Source organism: Ambystoma mexicanum, chromosome 4q (assembly GCF_040938575.1).
Source record: "Ambystoma mexicanum isolate Mex_15411 chromosome 4q, UKY_AmexF1_1, whole genome shotgun sequence".
NCBI classification, from domain to species: Eukaryota; Metazoa; Chordata; class Amphibia; order Caudata; family Ambystomatidae; genus Ambystoma; species Ambystoma mexicanum.
Genome location: NC_090928.1, coordinates 480719966 through 480744768, shown reverse-complemented (window position 1 = coordinate 480744768; position 24803 = coordinate 480719966).

The window sequence follows — 24803 nt, the reverse complement described above, 5'->3', positions numbered from 1 at the left end:
AGAATTACACCAAGCACAGGGTGGCTAGCTTTATATTTGCCTTTGTGTATTTAGCCATTTCTATGAGTGTCTGGTTTTTGGCCCTTAGTATACACAACATTTTAACTGATTCACCAGAAATTGATTTGCTGGGAGCATATCTGTTTTGAATCCCATCCAGATGATGCTGCCCTGGAATCTAGGTTAGCTTTCTGGCCGTCCGCTTTGGTCATCCTGATTTCAATAATGTGCATCAGGACATTTACAGAGCTTATTTCTAACAGGATCTGGTGTTGCAGGCTGAATAGGTCACCTGTAGTTGGTGCAGGAGTTTATGACTCCATGCAGGGTGCTACATGGCATTGGGTGCGGGTTGGCTTTGCTCCCTTTGTCTCTTGGACTCAGCAAATATTTGGGGTTCTCCTTTAAAGTAGACATCACTGGCGGAATGAACAGTCTGGTTAAAGTAGAAAAGCTGACATGGGTGGAGGAGGCCCTACTTAAGCTGTAATCCCTGTCAAAAACAGTTCTAGCAATCATATAGCACACATTCCAACAAGTTTCAGTTTACATTTATTTTGGGTAACACAAAAGTGCTTAAAAAACGGATTCTGTTAAGCTTGTCCTCTGGCAAGGGTGTAAACATCCTCGTTTTTTGTACTTAATAATAAAACATGATGCAGAAAGTTCCATCTCAGAAAGGGTGCCCTACTAATCAGTGGCACAGACAAGGTTGACAAGTCATAGGTGCCCTGTTTGACAGATACTGTGACAGCTAGTCACCACAGTGCAGAGACTTCATTTAAAACATGCACATATGTTCCAAAACTATATAATTATGATGAACTATCATCCTGGTGGCAGTCTAATCTTCAAACGTAGGACATACCTGAATTTGGGGTATAGTGGCTGATAGGTCACATAATTATAGAATCCACATGAAATCTGGATAATTCAGTGGCAACACAGTGAGCCCACGCCAGCCATGAACATTATGTCTGTATTCTCCCTACACTGTTCTTTCAGTTGCAATCAGCAGGGTAATTGTGAATGGGAGCTATATCTTTTTGATCTTTTGTGAGGGCAGGTAGCACCTCTCTCCAGCCAAGGACGCTCTGAGCAGGTGCAGTCTATGAAGCAGGTTTCAGAGGCCGCCCTAAAGAAAATGACTAGCCTAACACCAGGGTGTTGGCTACCAAAGGGTATTTGATGCTATACACTTCCTTTAGCACACTTTCTTTACACTCTGGGTATGATGCAAACAAGCACATACCACTTTCCACAAGGGCTGGGATTGGAAGCCTTAAAACAGGCTTGCTGTCCTCCAATATCATATGCCTTTTGCCTCTCAAACAGGGGGTTCCCCATCCCTTCTTTTATTCACTTTTGGAGCCAAGGACATAATAAAGCATTGATTTGGACCTGCGATGGGAGAGTTCATTTTTCAGCTATTGACATGAAGTAGGAGTGCTCCAAGGCAGAGGCAAGATTTTCTCCCTACCCATTCCCACAGCACATTGAGGGTGGTTTTTGCTGAGGACCAAGGCTTACTGCTATGTTGCTAGACCTTGGTAGGTTGGAAGAGCAGAGACTTATAAGGATATACCTTGTCCTAGAGCCTGCTACAGTGGGACTCACTGAATCCTGAGAGTGTCCTGGATCCATAATTGTACCATCAAACTGCTTGAAACCACCATCGAGCTACGTTCACAGTCTGCACATCAACAGAACCTGCACGTGCTTCCTTTGGCATTTGCTCAAACTTTGAACCACTGTGCTTGCATCATCGAACCGGCCTGACACCACATCTCCCCAGCAGAGCCTCGACACCTGACCAGCTCAAGTGCCACTTCATTGAGTCAATCATCTAACCACTAGGACTTCTCATCGAAACTCACCTCGAACTGCTAGACCATTACGTCCCTCGTCAACCTGAACCAGAGGTTCTCATCATTTTGAACCATGCTTGATCGCAAATGGCTCCTGGTGATCCATTCTGACTGCATCATTCAACGCAGCTTTGAATCATACAGAGCACCCACTTGAATACAACTAGATGGTGACTCGCCGGTGACTCCCCCTGGTCGACATTTTGGGGCCCTGGGGAGTGGTTTGGAAGTTTTTTCCATCAAGACCATGGGCCTCATTACACGGATGGCGGTAAGAATTTACCGGTACCGGTAAAATACCGGTACCGGTAAATCCTTACCGCCTTACTACGAGGTCCCTTTGCGGGTTGGGGGATTTAACGCCTGCTTTTTGCAGGCGTTAAAAACCAACCCGCAAAAGGACCCAGGAAGCTAATTACGGTACCGCAATTTGCGGTACTGTAATTAGCCCCCTTCCCCATTCCCATTGAGCCCTATGGGCCAAAAAAGGGAATGGGGAAGGGCAATGGCGGAAGGGGGAATTACAGCCCCGCCAACCTTGGAATGGGGCGGTAATTCCCCTTTCCGCCAAGGCGGTGCCGGTATTTTACCGGCATGAACCATGGCGCTAATAGCGCCTTGGTTCTCCGCCATCCGTGTAATGAGGCCCCATATCCTTTTGAGGACCTTGTTGCATTTGTTGCCTGTTTTCCTCCCCAACAAAGTATCCAGTGTGCTCATACATTTCTGTCTGCCTCTTCTGTCTTCTTCTACAGAGGTGGGTTTTTGATAATGTTTTCATTAGTTAGTTGTATAATTGATATTTAAAGTATATATATTAATGGAACGTTCATGGGATACACTTTTATTTTGAAACTGTTGTACTATTGCTGTTTGGGTTGCTACTGGCTCACATTCACAACCTTGTCTGAGTTTAGCCTTCCCTCGGCCAACATTAACAAAAAAGGCAAAGGAGGTATATCACTTCGTTGCACCTGTGTTACTTTTATGATTGGTATCCCTATTGGTCGGTCTATAGAAGGGTGTGGGATAGTAGGTCGTTTAGCCACCACACACCCTTGTACTCCTGCATAGAAGAAGTCATTTCATCACAGATTCTATCTAAATAAAAGATCAACACTAGGAAAGTATGTTTTTTAATGTATCTGTCTCACATCTGATAAAACACATTGGTGAAACACCTATATGGTCGCAATGTTTACAGTGGGTGTAACTGTACTTTTTGGTCTCAATTCCATCTTTGTGCTCTCGTTTTCTGTGCGTGGTTTTATGCTGGGATGCTTTGATAATACATATTAATTTTTAGATTCTGGATTAATTTGTACAGGTCGATCTGAGTTTCAGAATCATTGATGAATACTTTGCTATGACATTTATTGAGAGTATTAACTTCTTTGGTGGTAAGGGTTCTGGATAGCAATTTCAAGAATCATTGCCTGAGCATACATCCTCTCTTTGTTGTCATCTTTATCGTTGATTCAGGTTTTTTGTTGTTCTTTGTTTAAAAGAGGCAGATTTCCTGAGGGGGATCTTGATCTAATGATCTTGGAAGTTGTTAAAGAATTATAACGCAGAAAAAATATCAATCAGTCACTTTTCCAAGGTGAAGCATTTTAGGTATGATATGATATGAAATGGCATTTATAACACACCTATACACAAGTGTTTCAAGATGTGATGAGTCAAGGGAGGGGAACAGAGGGAAGACAGAGACAACGATCTTACTAGGCCAGGTGACATTGAATTGCACAAGTGCCTGGGGGGAGGGGAAAAATGCGAGGGGAAAGGGGGATGGCAAGTACATACGATAAAACAGTAATAAATAAAAACAATAAATAAGAACAATAAATAACATGTGCGGCCAGCTGTGGCAGGTGCAGAGGTAAGTGCAGACATTAGGTGTCAAGTGCTGTAGGGGGCTGTACGGATACAAAAACAGCCACAGAGTGCATAGGTTGCCAGGGAGGGCAGTGAAGGTGTTCAACTGTTGGGGGGTGGAGGGGACCTGGGTCCGAGAACAGAGGGTAGCCAGGTGACCAGTTCAGTTTCAATTTCAACCAGGAGTTCAGCAGGGGAGAGGAGGAGAGAAAGCAGAAGCAAAGAGGAAGGTCTTGAGGTGCTTCCGGAACCGGAGACGGTTCTCCTCAATTTTCAGAGAGGTAAATACATTTGACCCTTTAGTCTCTGGAGAAATTCTCTAATGTGCAACCTTATTTGTGTTTTTTTAAAATGCTGTGTCACCTGATTACGTTTTCATTTACTCCCTGTTTTACTGTTTTACTATTTTCATTGATTCTAAAAATATAATTATGTTACTTGGTTATAATCTAAGGTATAACGTTGCTCCTGTTGTTTAAAGTGTCATATCCTGGTCAAAAAGTGTCATGCATATTAATGTATAGCTAGCGTTTCCAGCATTTGGGAAACTGCAATCTCTGGTCTAGTTCTACAGAAAGGTACAGAGAATGAGAACATGTGCTACTTCTGCTAACCAAATAAAAACAATGGGGGTCATTACGAGTTTTAGCACCATGGCTGCCTCCAAACCCGTGTCCGGGTCCAGGTAGTCGGAATGGGGACTTACCAAGTTGTTCCAACCTTGAAGGACCCGGTAAGTCCCCATTCTGAAAACCATTCCCCATTCCCATTCGAGCCCCCATAGGGCTCAGTGGGAATGGGGAAGGAGCTAATAGCGGGCCCGCACATAGCAGGCCTGTTATTACCTCACTGGACCCTTAGCAGGTCCCGTTAAGGCGGCTGGTAAAACCAGCCAGCCCTAGTGGGACCCGCTAAGGGACCTCGGAAGGCGGCAGTAGGGGGTTAACCTTACCGGTGCCATTAACCCCCTACCGCCGTACTCGTAATGAGGCCCACTGAACAGAAAACACTTTTCATACACACACCTCAATCAAAAACCTCTGGCATTCTTACTCTTAATTGTATTTGTCAAAAATTGACAATAGAGGGAATTTCAAATTCTTGGATGTCTGCAGTTTGATTTGACCTGGTTTGATTTTGTTTGATGTAATCATTGCATAATTAATACAATCCCCTGCTATTTGTGTAGGCATTGTTTTCTCCTGATGCCGGAGCTATCTAGTGAAACATGTTGAGAGATGGTATATTGCCTCTGTATTAAATAATGTATAGTATCGAATGTAAGATTCACTGATGTTGTTTTTTGATTAAAACTAATAAACACATTGATACATTGATAATTGAAGGTGTACCCTCTGTTAGAGTGCCATTTGTGCTAGATAGACTTCTATTCAACCTTTAGCCCATGAATTCATTACCCCGCTGTGACCAGGCTAGTGTGTTTATGAGAAAGTGCCATTTCATGTTTTGCAAATTATTTGAACTATTATGCCGTTGAGATGTGCCCACGAGTTACAGAATGGTGAATGGCTTGCTATACGTGAAGTGGTAAACATGTTGGCAGGCCCTGATGTCTACTAGGGTCAGATTAAGTTCAGCTATAAAATGAGACAATTGGTAATGTGAAATCCTTTCCTTGCAGGTGTTATGCCAAGAGGGCTAGAAGCCCCATTGTGTGTGTTTCCACCATTATCGTTTATGGGCATTTGGGAGTGCCTCCCCAACATTTACAAAGGCTCCCTGCCAAGGCATCACTGGAATGTGAATTCTATCTCTGTGAGATTGTACAGTGGTGTGGGTGTATATGCAAAGTCCTTCATTTAACCGGCGCTGCACAGCTCCATTCGGAGGAAAGACCTTACCTCCCTCATATCTTTATAGTCTGCTATGCAGGCTAGTGCTTTCACATGGTCTGGGTGAAACTACATCGCTTCTATGGAGAAGATGTAGCCCTAGTAATTGAGCTTTCTGTTTTATTTTTCTAAACTCATGTTTAAGTGGGTATCTTGTAGCACTTGGCAAATCCAGTCCAGTGTTTGTGCGATTTTTGTGATTCAGTCAATTGTTGGGGTGGGCGGGAGTACTGGTCCCAACAATACCGTTATCGCCTTTCATTGCACAACCTTGGATGTCGTCTAATCCACATATCTCATCTCGTGGTATTCTTGGGAAATTAATGTTATTCCACTAGCTCCTTCCTCTAAACGTATGTGGTTTGCGGTGGCCGGGATGGGGTGTGAGGGGTAGCCTGCATGAGCTTCTTGTGCAGCTGGATAGGATTGTGAATGCCAACTATAGCCACATCGGGATCGAGTAGCGGTTGGTGGCCGATGCTGAATCTGGGGTGCATTGGGAATGCTATCAAAGCCAGATTTGGATGGAATCGGGAACACCTGCTCGCCTCAACGGCACATCACTGCTCTCTTGCACTTTTCTGGCTTATTCCCACTAACTCACCCCTTCCCTTTTCAGAGTCGCCAGAGCACCAGGGGACCACTCCGGGGGTGATAGTGTGCAGTACAAATATCCTTTAACATTAACATTAACGTTTCTAACTGTTCCCTCTTGGTAGAGTTATTGATTGATTTATACCTTCGGCCGCACAAGCCTTCATAAAGGAAATGTTGACACAATGGGGGTCATTACGAGTTGGGTGGTAAGGGTTAACAGTCACCGGTAATGATGCCGGTGCCAGTAAACCTTTACCGCCCTATTCCGAAATCCCTTAGTGGGTCCCAGAAGGAACGGCTGGTCTGATCAGCCGTTCTCTGTGGTTCCCGTTAAGGGAACTTGGAGCTAATAACGGGCCCGCAATTTACGGGCCCGCTATTAGCGCCTTCCCTATTCCCATTGAGCCCTATGGGGGCTCAAATGGGAATGGGGAATGGTTAACTGAATGGGGACTTACCAGGTCCGCATAGGTCGGAATGTCCCGGTAAGTCCCCATTCAGCCAGACCGGACCCAGACCCGGGTTTGGAGGCAGCCATGGCGCTAATATCACCATGGCTGCCTCCAAACTTGTAATAACCCCCAATATAATTAATTACATCCAATATTGTCAAAACCATAAGAAAAAAGATATCCAATCATATAGACTTGGCTAAAATTAGATAACTTATTTAAAATCGCATAAGACATAAAACAAGAGTGGTCTCACATGGGTATTTAGCATGTAACCTTGCAGCCTCCAAATCAAACAACAGATTCACTACCTCAGTCCCTATAGCAGAGTTGAATCCATCTGAGCCCTAATGTTGCATGCTGTGGAAAGAAAAACTCCCACATTTTAGGTATTTGTGGAACTCGCTGGGACATTTCGCGTCACTATCTCATGTGGGTGGGGATGCCGGACAGAACACTGTCCATCAATAGTTCCTCAAGTCTTGGAGGCAGATTTGATGGATTAAATTCATGTTTTGAGTATTCACTCTGATTAGACACCGATTCCCAATACGGATTCACATGGAATAGATTACTTGTTAAAAATGTCACAGGATATAGTGTTTATGACATTTTGTCTTCCACCTAAAATAAAACATCAGCATACATTTTTAACCGGCATATATTACCCAGGAGATAACCCAACAAGTGGCCAGTAGCAGAATATGGCTAAATGCAAAAATGGTAGGTGCTACATGGTCAGATAGGTTTTCAGTGTTCAGGTTTTCAGTATGTATACATGTAAATGCTAACTGCATGGCTATTAATCGAAAATGTGAGTAGCAAACTAAATGTGTTTGTTTTTCATGCGACATAACATCCACCACTAAAATCAGCAAAATTGAAAATACATTTTTATTAATAATTTTCAGTCACCTTGCAAACTGAGTTTATTTGTGAAGTAAACTGAATTACTTTTATTATGCTGCAATTCCTTTATGATTACACGGGGGTTTTCTTCTGCTATAGTTCGCAAAGATGATTTATTGCTTTATCTGAAAAATAGGTTTGAGTTGAAAACAAATATGCAGAAATAAACTCTGCGTCCAATTGTAAAGTTGCCAAAATGTAGTCCGAAGTTCTGACTCCCCCGCTGAAAGCAACAGCTTCCTTTCTCTGCTTTCAGAACTGAGTGTCTGAAGATATTCCCGCAGAAGCTTCCAATTTATTAAGCAAATCAGCACAGCATCAGCAGCTATGACACTGACTGATCTATCAGCATTCACTCCCCCTCTGCAGCTGCACCGAGCAGCAGTGCCAATCAAGGCCACAATCTAGGGGATGTGAAGGCATCATTACGGCAGGCTGCTCGGCATCCCTGACCACCAATTACAGGCCTGTGCGCATATGCAGCACGGCCGGGGGACGTGTTCGCCTGTGTCCGCCAAATTGGCAACCCTTATCAAAACTCATTTGTCATGACATGCCATCAAGTATCTTTAAACAGCCAACCCAGGCCCTCTGTTGTACAGTGTACGTCTTTGAAATATCGAATAATATCATTAAAAACCAGTTAACATATCCAGGGGGAGAAAATATGTATTCTCCAACCAGAGTTCAAGTGGGAGTGTAGTTAACCCCCCCCCCTCCAAAAAAATCTAAATTCTGCAATTCATTATCTGGCAATTTTTAACGAAGTAAACGATGTTTTAATTTCGGATGATAACTTGATTAAAAAAACATGAATGTCGACAGTTGTTCGGTAGGCACCAGAGGCACGTGTGTGACTCGGTGTAGGGCAAGTATTCTTGGAACACCTTGCCTGCAAAGGAAGGACATCAGCACAACTTCCCCCAGTTCTCTGTATTCACAATAACATCAGATCCGGATCTGTCTTAAAAATGTGCTATGGGTGACCTGGCACACAGCCATTTTATATTCAAAAATTGTCCTCTCATTTGAAATTTGCAACATTATTAATCTGAGATAATGGGCCTCATTACAACTCTGGTGGTAGCCTTGCCGGTACAAACGTCAGGCTGCCGCCAGAGTTGTGCATTTTGTCCGACACCTGGCAACGGGGAATCACCGGGGCATTATAGCCCCGGCGGTCCCTGAAGCCAAGCATTGGAAAAAGTTACTCCCCATTCCCATTGAGTCCCTTAAGACTCAATGGGAATGGGGAAGATGGTAGCACCGTCAAAGTCTGCGAGCAGGTGCCTTTCCGCCTGCCAGGTCAGACCTAGCTGCGGAAAGTCACCCGACGCACAAACTTGTACTCTGCCCGTCCAGTAACGGCACCATTGTTACCAGACCGGCAGGGTTGTAATGAGGCCCAATGTGTACAATGGTCTGGTGTCGGCTCTTGAAACTATATATCTATATCAGCAAGCAAAGGGACTGTGGCGTGGCTGAATTGTTAGTTTTGTATATATACTAAAGAACCTCTTTACTTGTGTGCGTGAATGAAAGCCACTTCTGAATGCTATGCATACACCATGGGGCTTTTTCACACACAGCATAACTATAAAACCGCTTAGTAATCATCCCACATCTCTTTGTGGGTAGAAAAATAAATGTGCAGCACTCCTCCTTTCACCATCATCTACATGTGAAATGCTTGCAGCTCTTTGTGCGCTTTACCTTTTTAGATTTGTACTTTAGATGGTGTTTTATCACCACCAACATGAGTTCAGATAGGATGTGTTCTTAGGAGGGACACACAGCCCGTGGGCGTTGTTTGGCTATTTACCCACCAATTGACAACACATGGTCCTATGGCAATTCCTGCCAACTACCTGTCCATTTCTCACCCACAAAATAGTGCCTCCTGCGACCTCTTTGAGCTAGCTCTGTTATGCAGTAACATCAGACAGCATGATAAATAGGGCCTGCTAGTTTTATTATTATAAGTTGATGGCGTAATTGCCACTGTAAATGATTTCCTGCTGTAATTATAATTTCTTAGCCAAATGTGTCTTCAGTCACTTGATTTATAAGCAATATGTGCACCCTTTCATCAGTTTGTTGCACTGATTTCTTTTAAAAAACACGCCTTGGCAAAGCTAGAATTTTCCACTTGTGTATACATATTAGATATGCATTTGCCAGGCACTGACATCCTATTTCCAGCTGCTCACACCATTTTCCAGCTGTTGCAAGCTTATGGCCAGATATTATCATTATGGCAATGCCTGGCAAATACCTATCCCTTGCCTACACAAAAGCTAAAAGTGTTGGCTTTCACAATGCTTATTTTCCTTTGGTCACAACCCCCCTTCTGACTGATTCTATCCTTTATGCCACAGTCGCCTCCTTTTCTCCAGTATGGCCTGCCTTCTTCCTTCACTGAAGCCACCCATTTTCAGCGATTGCTTCTGCTTGCTTGTCCCGTCATCTGTTTCTCAGTAGCAGTTCTCAGTAGTAGATCATAGTTCAATATAAGTATATAATTCAATATAAGTCCGGTCCGATAGCACAGCGAGTGCTCGCTTTGACATCTGATGCAGATTCGAATCCCGGCAAGGCCAAACTCAGCCTTTCATCCTTCCGAGGTGGATAAATGAACACCACACAACGTGGGTAATAATAAACAGTGCCCAGATACCTAAGGGTTTGCAGCGCTATATAAATGCTAAATCATCATCATATAAAGTGGTGGGCCTTAACGAGGAAATGCATCCATCTTTCACGATATTCGGTATGACATTTTGTGACAGGATATTTTTAAGGTGGCCCTTCCTCGTCAGATACATAGCGTGAGAGGTGTGAGTATGTGGAGAGCAAGGTCATTGGTGTAACATGGATGAGGTTAGGGTTATTGCTGATGAAACTCTGTATTACTTATTGATTGGTTTAGTAAGGTAATATAAGGTAAGGCATTATAGGGTAAGGTGGGGATCCCCTTCTCCAAAGGGGTGGGAAGGTGGTACCACGAGGCAGAATAATTTTTAAAGGAGGTTCTTGGAAATACAACATAGTAGTCTCATAGGCCTGGGACAAGTAGCAGTGGTTAGCGTAGCGTGTTCGTTTAGTTTTTGGTAGTAGTGTTTTGTGGGTGAAGAAGCAGGCCCTAGAAGGGGCTGTAATTGTGTGAGTCATGGTGTGGCGTGGTGCTGCCCAATCTCTCACCCTTCCATACGCACACACGCCGCTCCAAATCTCTTGGAGCGGCTTGTGTGTGTATGGAAGGGTGAGAGGGAAAGGTGGGGGGTTGATTATTTTATTTTTATTGCTATAAATAAGCGGCAGCGTGCACGGCGCATTAGAGGTGCTTTGCAGGTCTGGAGAGGAATAGACGTCACTAGCATGGGTGAGGATCGCCAATAGAGCACATGTATAAGGCCCTGCCACTGTATCGTGACACAATGGAAAAATATCATAAGCAGTGGATTGCAGAGTCAGGAGGAGGAGGGATGCCATGCCCATGGCCATGACAGGGCTCGAAAAATAAGCACATTTTGGAACACATGACCACATTTTTAGTAGCAAAATGCAAGGGGAAGGAGTTGCAAAAGAGAAAAGAGATTCTCAATCTTTTGCGTATGTTCAAAGATGCAGAGGATCAAGGGAATGGAGCGGAGGCGCAGAGACAGAGAAGTGAGAAGTGCGGGAACAGATAAGGGTAAGGTGGGGCTCAGGTAGGGACTCAGGGATTATATCCCTTGACACCATATCCTGCAGAAGGGTACACTAATCCAAGCTATGTACCCTCTATGATAGGGTTCTCTCCCGTGGCAGTAGGGCCCCCCAGAGTGTCAGCAACATTACAGGCTACCGCTCCCCCGCCTCTGTATACCCACCCGCCTGAAGCAGCAGCATCAACGGAGTACAGGTCTAGAGAGTTTCTGTATAGGTTGATGGGTTTTACTAATGGAACTACAAAGGTTACAGACACCCTTAGAAACAGAGAGGGAAGTAAATGCACTAAGAACGGGCCGGTAGAGTGGAAGTCAGGGGAAATATTGTTTAAAAAGGATGTTAAAGGTATAAAAAGTGCAGGGGTTGAGAAGGAAAACAGCCTGGCTGGGTGAATTGTCTTGGGAGAGGAGACGAAGGTGCTGGGAGAAAATGTGGAGGGAGGGGATGCAGGCACGTTCAAAGATGATCCAAGTGAAGACGAAGGGAGTGGTGAAGTGGTGGCTAAAAATACTGCCAAGCAGAAGGTATATGGGTGGGAGGCAGGTTAAGGAACAGAGCTGGCAAGATGACATTGGTGAAAAGAAGAGGTGTTGTGAAGAAGGGTATGGGAAGTAGAGCAAAGATGCAGATGCCACTTATACATAAGGGGGAAGGCAATACCCACCATGTGCCTTGTCCCCAAATGGACAAGAATAATTTAATGAAGGCCCTCCCACAGCTTACACCAGGGGCGAGCAAGTGGATATACAAATTTGAAAAACAAACTTCAGGGTTCCCACTGGCAATAGGGGATCTGAAGAGTTTATTGGTTGCCGTGGTTGGGGATCAAGCTGGAGATGTATGGGTTAAGTCTGGATACCCGGGAGTAACCTTGGGGGTCAATGCACATGATGGGGCATCATTCAATGGAGTTGGAGCATTGATATGGGATGCATTACGTAGGGCCGTTCCAGATACTCCCGATCTACAGTCCCTAATGCAATATACCATGGGTGATGATGAGGAGCCAGCTGGATTAATTCTTAAAATGCAGGAGAAATGGAGAGCAGGGACAAGGAAGGACATTGCATCAATCAATACAATGTTTCTATTTCATCGTAAAGAGGGGTTTGCTGAAGTGCAGAAGGCATTGGATAAGATTGTGGGTATTGAGGCGAAAGGATGGTCGGAAATACAGACCATGCATCATTGCAAGAGGATTAAGGAGTGGGAGAGGGAAATGGTGCAAAGGCATCAGAGGGATGAAGCAAAGTTGGTAGAGAAAAAATTTGCAAAAGTTACAGTTCAGGTGCCCATGTTAACACCAGTAGAGGTGGAGGGAACAGAGATTATCCAGCAAGATGCGCATACCACTAACGCACAGCTCTGGGTGGAAGAAGGACAAGGACAGTGGGGTGGGGCAACAATACCGCGGTTCACAGTGGCAGCAAGCAGGGCTACAGTGAGGAAGAGGGGGATCTTGAGAAGGGGGGTTTGGACCAAGGGAAGGTGGGCTCGGACAGTCTCAATGTTGAAATTGGTTAAGGTGGTGGCAATCCGCAAGGGAATGCAGGAGCAGGTCAGCGATGGGGAATAATTATGGGCTGCAGTAACAGGGCGAAGGGCCCCAAGGTTCTCAATGATGAGGGTACAAGCAACAGGGCCAAGGGTACCAGAACCAGGAGTCTCCTCTGGGGCAATGCCAAAGTTTTAATGAGCATCCCCAAGCACTGGACACACAAGCGCAACATCAGCTTCAGCAACAAGGGGTGGTGTTGCCCCAGTAATCAGGGCACCAGGTGAGAAACGCTCTGAATGGTGGAACACCAGTAGTTGGAGGTAACCCTTTCTAGTTTCATGGAACAAGCATGTATCCTGATTAGGACAGCCCACAGAGAGCACTTGCATGTCCGGTCCTGTCTATGACTATCCACACTGAAGAGGAATCATCGGTGGGGGCGGAGATAAGAAACAAGCAATTCATATTGATGGTGGATTCTGGTGCAGCTAAATTGTGTATCATGGAAGGCAGCTTTTCACCATCTGGAAAATATCTTGACGCGCAAGGGTTCTCTGGGGCTATTTCCAAGGTTCCATACACTGAGGAGTTGGATCTAAAGGTGAGAGGAAAGATAGTACAGGTACCCCTACTATATTCGGAGCGTTCCCCTGTCAATCTACTGGGCGGGACCTGGTCAGTAAGTAGAACATGACTATATCCTTCACAGATTATGGAGTAGTATGTTCTACACCTGGGAAGTGTGCTTTAAGGGCGATGCTGATTATCCATACAATGGCAAGGGAGGTGGTAGTCAGCGGGATTCACGTAGACCCAGACATGTTTATTTATGGTATCACAGTGCTTCTGAAGTCGTTGCCCCAGATTTCCAAGCAGTGCTGGTGAGTGCCCACTGATTTCATTTTTCATCCAGCTGTGTCGCCCGAGGCGGTGACTGGAACGATACTATCGCTGGACCTGCAAGGGTCGGTTGTGTTGGACAGAAGGATTGTCCTATTAGGGGTGGATAGGGATGGACAGTGCTCTGTGTAGACCCAAATGTACAGCTAAAGGAAGTGACGGAATACTACACACCGATTTAGGAAATATTCAGGTGCCCAGCACTATTATCCAGTACGTAGATGATCTGTAGTGATAATGAACAGCATTGCTGAAGAGACTCAATTGCACTGCTACAATGACTAGCTTGTAAGGGGTACAAGGTTGATAAGGCCAAATTGCAATATTATCAGCAGGAAGTAATTTATTTGGGGCAGTTCATATCAATGAATGGGGGAGAGGATACTTACCGATAGGGCAGCATCGGTACACGCCACCCCCAGACCCGCCTCAGTTAAGGAGATGCAGAAGTTTCTGGGCCTGTGCAATTATTGCAAGGCCTGGATCCTTGATTACATGGCATACACCAGGCCACTTTTTCAAGCCCTAGGGAAGCACAGAAAACAAAGGAAAACAAAGGACCACATGTTATTGTGGATGGTCGAAATGATTAGACAATGTTATGATTTAAAAGAAGTCATCAGCTCAGCACCCGTACTGGCCACCCCGGACTATACACAGGAATTCTATTTGTTTTCACATGCTGATGCTAAGCTTATGACAGCAGTGCTGACACAGAAGAGCACTATGAGCCATAAGCCATTGTCCTATTATAGTGGTACTCTGTATGCAGTGATGCAAGGACAGTTGGCTTGCAAACAAGCATTAGCATCTGCCGCCTTTGCAATAGAGAAAGTTCCACCATTGTGATGGGGTGTTCAGTAACGTTGTATGTCGAACATTCTTTGTTTGCTAATTTGGAGAGGTTGAAGTCCACTCTGACTATGCAAAGGTCATCGTCACATGAGATTATCATCTCAAAACCTCACCTTCATGTGGTTAGGTGTAAGACAGCGAATCCTGCAAACTTTTTAACAGACATGCTGATGGCAGAGGGCTTGACAGTATGCGATTCTGCCACATACAAGGGGGAGGAGGATGTTATTCCTAAAGCAAGGGATAGTGCATTAACAGAGGGTATGGTACTTTTCTTTGATGGGTCATCCACAATTTATCAGGAGAATGGACAGAGGCAGACAGGGACAGCAGTGGTACGACTTGAGGGAGGGGAGTACATGACAGTGATTATGAAGAGGTTGCATACACACTATTCCACAGAAGCGGCAGAACTCTTGGCGCTCATCGAAGCACTGAGAGCATCACAAGGGTGTCATGTTACAATATATTCAGACTCAGCGTATGTTACAACAATGGTGGACGCGGGTCTCTCCCGTTGGAAGAGGAGGGGGTTAAGGAGGGTGGATGGGTCTCTGGTACAGTATGCTGTGCTGTTCGAGATACTGATAGAAGCGTTATCACAGCCATTTGCTGTGGCGGTAGTCAACTGCTCAGCCCATACTCACAGGACTGAGGAAATTTCAATGGGGAACGCAGCTGCCGATGTGGCAGCCAAAATGGCAGCGTATTAGTCAAGCAAATCATCGACTGAGTATGTTATGACTGTCCCAACAACAGATGAGCATCCAGTGCCTTACACCACATAGCCTCGTTCCCAGATTATTGAGCTTCAAGGCAGGGTGCCTGAGTGGGAGAAGGAGTCGTGGTTATGGAAGGAATGTAAGCAGTCTCCAACAAATCTATTGTTGCGACAGGAGATCTCTGGGAAGACAGTGATGCCGCAGGAATTGATAGCGGTATAATTTGAACAATTGCACTACCCAGCTCATAGTTTGAAACAAGCTGCAGACATACAGGAGGATTGGTTCACACCAAATATCCAGGAGATCATCACTGATATTGTTGTTCTTTGTAGCACATGTAAAGGTTTTATTACAGTGATGACACTCCAGACATTTACAGGGCTCATTTCCCCACCCTGTTGGGCAGTTCTGTGAGTTACACATAGACTATGCCGATATGGGGCAACGTTGTAATGGATCGAAGTACCTCATTGTGGTAGTCTGTCCCTTGCCAAGTGTGCTGCAAGGTTTCCGGTGCGGTAAGTGTTCCCGCTCTGGAGTGTCTGTGAGGTCTTGAGAGCAGACAACGGCACACATTTCTTCAATGCGTTATTCCAGTAGAGATGCAAATCAAATACTATGGAAATATATCTATTATTGTTGGTTATTGCTGGAGGATTGCTTGTGATATTGCTAATACTACTGGGAGTGTATTGGGGGAGTTTATTATATGGGGAGGTCTGATAAAGGGACAGAGAGGGAAATAGGATTGTGTATTATCCAAATGGAACAATAAATATAAATGTCAATAACGCAAGTGGAGTTACATATATTAACATTCATGTAAATATGAATAATAACAATGGTAATTGGTTCAATGAGTCCAATATACAAGTTCTGTCTGTGAAGGAAGCAGAGAACCCGCTGTTTACAACAAGTAGGGGAAGGTTTACCACTATGGCAGGGTATAATGGTATTTTTGACAATATTACTAAAGCGACTATCCTCAAGAAAGTGTATGGAAGAATGAAAAGAGAGGCACGACAAAAGCATGATGCATATCAAGGGTTGGCGTTTGATGTGATCGAGGATATTCATCACCCTGAATTCTCTAATTCATGGTATTCTGATATGAGTGGTGTGGGGAGCTGTTATTTGTGTTCACTCATTCCGCACGTGTCAAGGGCTCCCAAAGTGTTAGTACCACATGCAGTCCAAATTGTAGAGGCACAATGCCTGGTTCATCTTGCGCTATGCAGAGTAAAAGGGGTGTTCCAGGCACATAGTGTGGAATTGCAAATGGTGGGCCCAGATTTCGTAGTGTTCTGACGACCAAAGAAACATCAAGTGTGTGGCGTTATCTTCTCTGCTGGCAAAGGGGTGGAAATATGTCAATAATAACTGACAGGACAGCACAATACCTTGCTTGGCAGAAGGACTGGTAACATACAGCAAGGACAGAATTACATGAGTGGTCAACCTCTGTGCACAAATCTGGACCGAGCATTGCATTGCAACGATAGAAAAACCAGTGTAAGTGCACAAGGAAGAAGAATACAAGCTCTGTTTCTGCAGCAAGGGTAAAGTCTCAGTTGGCAGAAATAAACATTGCAATAAGACTCTCTTGATCACAGATATAAAGAAAGGAACAGTGGTATTGATGGATTACCACTGGATCTGTTGTTGTCAAGCTTATTTGTACCTCCCAGCATCATGGAGGGTCTGTTGTCTGCTGGCCAGATTGCATTCAGCGTTATTGGTAATCCCAGAAGAGCTCCTGAAGGGGGGAGTGCTTCCTGCAGAGGGGCTGACGAGAAGCCCCACTGTACAACCTGAAGTCCCTGGTGCCCACGCAAGAGCCTCAAATTCGGCTAGGAAAACGATAATTTCAGCAACCACAGAGAATGAAAAGGTCGAACTACATCTCTAACGAGTCTTCCGCTTTGCTTGCTGAGATACCAAAAGAGTATCGGCTGTTCAGCTCAGCAGAGTTCTTCGCTTCCATACTCTTGCCAGGGGTACATGGGGTAGCTAATGCCAAATGGCTGCAGATCGTTCGGTGGGAACTGGTCCAGCTCGCAAATGACACAGAGAATAGGATCAAAATGACAAACAATACAAAATAGATATGTGCTTGATATGTTGACAACAATGGAGGGTGGGGTTTGCAAAAAAATTGGTCATTCCTGTTGCATGTTTGCACCTCCAGAAGACGCAGAAAATGCGTCACTATCCAACATCAATGCAGCTGTCCATGTCTTGGGTGTTCAAATAAAGAAGGAAGGAGGTATTCAGGACAATGATTGGCTAAGCCTGACTTTCAATTGGGCCCCATTGTGCTAGGAGCAATTGTGAAGATGGTAATGCCCATCATTGTGTTCATCGTGGTCATTTTCTGCGTGTGTCAGCTGGTTATTCGATGCTGTGCCACTGTGGCACCTGATAGGGAAAGAATGATGGTATCAATTGGGGGTTCAAAAGCACCTCAGGAAACGAAAAGCACTTAAGTGCAAACCGATGTTCCACTACGTGACCCGAAGTATGAAATGTGTCCCATACTGCATGGAGATAAAGTTGACCCTTTATACCACACTGTCATTTCCCAACCCCCTGATCCAGAAAACTACACAGAGGTTTGAGTGGACCTGGCGGGGGAGGCGGGTTGTATTTACATGACTTGTTCACCTGAAGAGTATGCGTGTAGGTGGGAATGTTTGTGATCAGTGTATAGGGCGTGGGTGCCAGTAAAAACGAATAAGCCATATGTGGATGTAGAAACTGGGGAGTGGGAGTGCAGAGTGATTCCAGAATGTGTTACTGTAGAAGTAACAAAAGGGGGAAATGTTGGGAAGGGGACAGCCCCACCCCAACAGCGGTTTAAAGAAAGGCGAGATTCATTTGAGGTATCATTATTTTGCATATATTAATATTCCTAGGTAGAAGCGAAGTCTTGCACCGTAAGCAAGGTAAAGGCGGCATTACATGCACTAGGCCAAAATCCACGAGGCAACAGATATCTCCAGTCATGCCTGAGCTCTCATGAGGATAGTTTGCACCCAAAACTGCCACACTGTTTGTCCATTGTTCTTGAAAGTGTTGCAAAGATGTGTCTTTCACCCAAAAGGAATGTGCCCTAAAAGGCCACGATTAGAGGCCGGCACCTGGTGGACATGTTCTCTCACTTCGGCCAAGGCACGACCCGGTCCATTCCTGAGTGACCAAGAGTTGTAGCCCATACAACTGATTAAACCCTAAAATCCCTAAATTCTATGACACCAGGTGCCCTTTGACCATCAACCCCAAAGTAACAAGTACTGAAATGTTCAAAGTGGATGGACAGGATGTATTGTTGCAGCGACAATCATGTGATTTGTATTGTCAGGCGATTGGAGGGATGAACTATAGTTCAGACGAGGGTGAAGACCTTGGAGTAGGATTGTGCAGAGGGAGTGAGTGAAATGTGTGGGTGAAGGTTAAAGTGACCTGTAACCTCTCATGTGTCTGTATTGAAGCCTGCCAAGTATACAGTATGAGTGATGAATAAGCTGTATAGTAGGAGTATAGTTATTTTGTTTACTGACCTTAGACATGAGAAAAAGATGAGCCCTGCAGTGCCAACATGATGGAAGGTGGGCAGACTGGGCTGGCAACAATAAACTGCCATCCCATATGGAAAAAGGAAGCACCTGTATAGGGTCCATCCAATCAGCCGTGCAGGTTTGTACTACATATATTGCGTCATTATGATGATGTTTTTGGCTTAAATGTTTCTGCTGGTACCTCTTTTCGGCAGAGTGTTCTTGGGGGCAGAGTTCTTTGCTGTTGCTCTCATCCGCGCACGAGATTGAAACTTGTTATATTTACAAGATTGACCTGGGCCTTTCTTCCCTAGCCGGTTGTATTTCCTCTTATGTGAGAGTTTTGGGGCTTACTTTCAAGGTATTTCTTTCTGATGAGTATCCCTACATATGCATGGCATGGGAAAGTGTTGGAGGAACATCTGTTTTATGTTGGCAGTATTTGGCAAAGCGGTGCTATGTGCTAAGAAATGTAAGAAATGGTTATTTCAGGGTGGCAGTGATTATTTTTTAAAGCTCATGTCTCCTATACCCTCCCACACCAGTGAGTTATATGAGGACCCTCGGGCAATTTCCATGCTTGTTCCAGGATCAGCGTAGCAGCAATATGATGATGTGTAATTCATTTTGAGGCCCTCCTGGTTAGGCCATAATTTCCCTCAGAGTCAATGTCACTAAGAACCAGAGTCGGAGGATCTAGTTGGGAGTTGAATGTCAGTGATACCCTAAATCCTTGATTAGATTTATTTTCAAAAGATTTGTGTGCATGGGGAGGACCACTACAAATGGCCTAATGAGCAGATTATTTCGCAAACCATCCAGCAAAGAGGAGAGTAGGCACAGTTAAGCCTGTGAACGTGCTGAGGGGTGAAATACCTCTGTTACATAATTTTATACATATATCATTTTATAAGAGTTTTCTTTAGTTAACTTGCATCTCAAACTTTTGTTGTTGTCCTGACCAAATGTGTAACCAATGTTCAGTGGGGAACTATCTGGGGTTCTATTTCCCATGTAAGCCTTTATGGCAGTTTATCTTCAGGATTGCTTCTATCAACAAGTGCATATAAATGGGGGGTTTAGCTCTTGCCTATGTGATTCAGTTACAATTGTTCCAGGGCAGTGGGCCGCCGTGTGCCGACTGAACATTGGAAATCCAATGGCAAAGTATCACATTCTCTCTGTCTCGAGTAGAGAATGTTAGAATTTAAAGTCTTTGAATAGTAGGGGATTACCCTAGTCGAAGCAGTCCTGTAAGCTTTCTGGTCCCCACCCAAACCAGAGACAGAACAGTGATGGTTCAAGTTCAGGGGGGAACTCTGGATTTCTAAGGAACAGAGAGGGTGGGCCGAGGTCTGGTTTTATTCCTCAAAGCTTCTTTGCCTTTCCTCAATTGTATAGGGACACTACAAAGAATCCAGGGGTGCTTCTTCTGATTTCTCGTGATTGTCTACCCAGAACTAGGAGAAAAAACAGTGGAGTAAATGTAGCTGCTTGTTCCAGATTCGGCCAACCTAAGTGGGTAAATGCTGGGACACATTTATCGAGGTGAGCTAATTGTGAGGCCACCAGAGATCACCAAACATTTGGCACATCCAGGAAATCTATCACGTTTGAGTGGTGTAGTACGTTGCAAATTATCCTTGGAGTTTTTTTCCCCACCAAAATGAATCTAAATGTTTGTTGTTTAAGTTCTGTTAATAATACCTTAGAATCTTAATGGGCAAGCAACTGCAGACGTAGATGACTCTGAGAATGTGGTTTGTCTTGGTTTTATGCATTCTGCCTATTAAGGAAACTTCCAGGGGTATCCATCTATTTAAGCCACAAAGGAATTTTTTAACAAGCGTTTTTACATGAAACTTAAATAAGTCTTTATGGTGGGGCATCGAAGTAATGCCTGGGTAATCGAGGGCAGAATTTGTCAATTTGAGGGGATAATACTTTTCTAAAGAAGGACATGTCACTTCCGATTGTAAGATATGATATGATATGATATGGTATTTGTAACGCGCCTATACACAAGTGTTTCAAGGCGCGACGAGGCAGGGAGGGGGGGACAAGGGGAGACAGACAACGATCCTACTAGGCCAGGTGTCATTCAGATCGCGCAAGTGCAGGGGTAGGGGAGTGGGAAAAAGTGCAGGGGGAAGGGGAGGGGGAAAAGTGCAGTACAAGGTAAGTGGCGTACGTAATAAATAAATAAATAGGACCAGCTGGTGGCAAGTGTGAGGTAAGTGCAGAACAAGTGCTGGGGGAGGGGGTGGCTGTAGGGATACAGAGACAGTCCCGCAGTGCAAAGGGGTTCCAGGGCATCAGTGCAAGTGGAGAGTGGCAGGGCCCAGGACCGAGGCCGTTTAGATGTTTAGGTCAGATGTTTAGGCCATGCAATTTAGAGTAATTCATTATAAAAACCAGTTACCTTGTCAAACATTTTCAGTTCTGCTGTGGCTGCGGAGAGGGAACTTCCTGTATGTTAAAGGAATATAAGAACATTGTCAGCCTAAAGGGCTGTTTTATGGGGATGTGATCCGCAGGTGCAACCTTGAATGTCAATGCTGCATCTGGGGTTTCTAGTTAAGGCCTCAATTGAGAGTCCATATATGAGGGGAGATAATGGGCACCCCTGGCGCTTCCCTCAATTGAGGTGTATAGGTTTAGTGTTGTGGTTGTGCTAGCGAATCGCTCTGCCATTTTTGTCAATTCCCAGGATATAAAGCTAGGGCTAAAGCCAAAGGCACAAAGTGTTTTTCCAGCCTGTCAAATGCCTTGTTGCTGTTTAATGACATCAAGGAGAACTTGTCATTTTTTTGGGAGCCTATGCCTAGTAGATTAATTGCCCTACGGATGTTGCCGTGGGTGGTTCTGTCCATTTGGGGCTCACCCGGGGTTCGGAACTACGACCTCTGGCAACTCTCATGTGACCCCTGGCACTGCCTCTGCGACCTCTTGTTATGGGGGCTTGGATTTCAAAAATAAGTAATCTGTTTTTGAAGACACTCTCTACTCCAAAAGAAATGATTTCAGTTATGGCTTTTGTAACGGAAACAATTTCTTTCCAAAATCAGTCAGAGTGACTTCAAAAAGAAATTATTTCATTTTTAAATCCGAGCTCTCCCCCACCCACAGGATATGGAGGACTCGAGCTCCTCTGCTGTGCTGCACATGATAGGAATCAGAGCTAGTTCATTGAATGCGTGCTGGAGCATGGGAGTCATAGCCTGCCTGCAGAGGGGGAGCAACAGATTCGGGAAGGTAAGAACATTTATTTTTTAAGTGTCAGAGTGCATGTATATGTATATATTATGTAATGTATGTGTGTGTGTATGATGTAATGTATTAGTGTGTATAAATTATGCAATGTGTGGGAATGTGACTGCATGATGGCTGGTTGTGTGTGTGTGTGTGTGAGTGAATGGCGAATGGGTGCACATGTAAATAAGCAAGTATATGGTGTGTGAATGTGTGTGCTTGTGTTCAATGACTGGATTACTTACTAGCAATTGTCATTACTCCTAGTCCTTCTCTTGTGGGGTGAGTAAAAGCGACATGGAGGACGAAGAGATGATTTTGGGGGTTGGAGTAGGAGAGGTGGAGGGAGATGGGAGATGTTAGACAGGTGGGGAAGGTGAGGGGCGTGCTAATACATAGTAGTCATTCATAATAAAGCAGGCATGATATGTGTTGTTAGTGGCTAAACTGGCATTTGGATGCAGCCAGTCTAGCAATGTCTTACTGTGTCATTGCATATTGTACTGGGCATCTCTGATAAAGCAATCATGATAAGTGTAGCTACTTGGCTAGAGTGGCATTTGGTTGCAACCAGTCTAGCCTTTCATTACCGTGGCACTGCATATTTTTCTGGACATCTTTAACAAAGTAAGCATGCAAAGTGTTGTTATGTGGCATTTTGGTGCAGCCAGTCTCGGTATGTCTTACTATGGCATTGCATTTTTTACTGTGCATCATCAAGGCTACAACAAACATGATAAGTGTTATTATGTGTAAAGCCTACTTTGTGCAGCCAGTTTTGACATTTTTTCTTACTGTGGCATTGCATTTTTAATAACAAAGAGGTAAAATAGCTCAGCAAGTTGAGCGCTCACTTCTGCAAACTATGTGTGATCTGCAGGTTGCAAGTTTGAATCCCGGCAAGACCAATGGAGCCTTTTATTCTTCTGATGTTGCTAAATGAGTACCAACTACGATTGGGAATAATAATGTATGTAAATATGTGGTATTTATAATGCTTTGGAGAAAACCCTATATAAATGGCAACTAATTGTCATGAATTAAAGCATGAATGCTCCTATGTACTGTTGATGACTTGCATCTGTTGGATTTTTGGATACTGTGTTAATGCAGCAACTGGCAATGTAGGGGATCTAGTTATCATATAAAGACAATATCTCACATGCAGCTATAATTGCCATAATATGGAAATAAATGGCCATACAATGCTGAAGTGGCTTATATATAACAATGCCTCAGCCTATGTTGATTTGCTTGGGTCTAGTCCTATCATATCATGACCTCATGCATGGCATATGAAGGCAGTACTCTTGTTGAAATGTGGTTGCTATCTAAAATATTCCTGTCTGCCTTAGTACCTATTTGGCATTTTAAAAATTGTACATGTATGTACTTTATTTGAGGCCTGCAAGCCACTTCCGGTGATGTCATTAGGGTTAAAGAAGAACTCATGCCATCCAGGTCAAAGGTCATGTGACATTACTTCCTCTGATGTCATCAGGTGTGTGTTGTCACTTTTGCTACTCCTGGCATTTTCTGAATCGACTTCCCTGTGGAGGAGGGATAGTGGAAGCAGGGAAACATGGAATTTCAGTTTTTGAAACATTAAGATGAAGAAACTGAGAATCTATCCAACAAGGGATAGTAATCAGAGAGGCAGTGCGAGTAGAAGGAAGAGTGTCAATGAAGGAAGAAAAAGAAACAAAGATAAGGGAATCATCAGTGCAGAAGTGAAAGGAAAGGTTACTTCAAAAAGAGAAAGGGAACAACAAGAGAGCCATGATAGACACAATATTGCAAGGGAAATGTAGAAGACCACTTGCCTGTCCATGAAATAGAAAATGTATGGTCAGGTAGATACGATCGAAACAAGTGTATGAAAGAACCAGAACATCCCAAAGAAGTAAGATTAGTAAGGAAAGTAGGGAGATCAACATTATCATAAGCAGCAGAAAGGTCAAAAAGAATAAGAATAGAATATAGTTGAGCGTGACAAGCAGAAAGAAGAGTGAGAAGTGACACATAGGAGACCAGTTTCAGTGGAATGAGATAGCGGAACACCAAACTGGTAAAGAGGAAGAAGGAAGTCATGATCCAGATAGGTTGTGATGAGATTGTAGACCATCTGCTCCAACATTTTTGAAAGACAAGAAAGTATAGGAATTGGATGATAATTAGCAATAAGGTACGGGACTTTTGTAGGATGGAAATAATAATAGTGTGTTTAAATTTGGCAGGAAAAACAGAAAAGATTTTGAAAAGAAGTTGAACAGGAAAGACTCTAGGAATGAGAGAAGAGCGTAAGGGATCGAGAGTGAGGCAGGTGGGTGAGCATGAGATGAAAAGAAAGTAGTACCATGTTCAAAGAGAAGTGAAAAAGAGGAAAACGACGAAGAAGCAGATGAGTGTAATATCAGTTGAGCAACAGAAGATAAAGGAACAGAAGAAAGAAAGGTGCATAAGAGAGATACCTTAGTAGTAAAATTGTGAGAAAAGACCGTAGGAGAAGGAGTGGAAGAAGAGGGGTCAGGTGTGGGAGAAAGAATACAATTGAGAAGTCGGAATAGATGGAAACAGTGGGGAGAGAGGTATGAGGTAGGATCAGAGAAATACTGTTTTTTGAAAGCTAATAGAGTGGAATCAAATGAGGAATGCAGGAAGAAATCAAGTGAAGGTCAGAGGAAGAGTTTTATTTCCAGTTCTACTTGTTTTCATAGCCTCCTTTTGTAAAGCCTGCACCTTGATCCA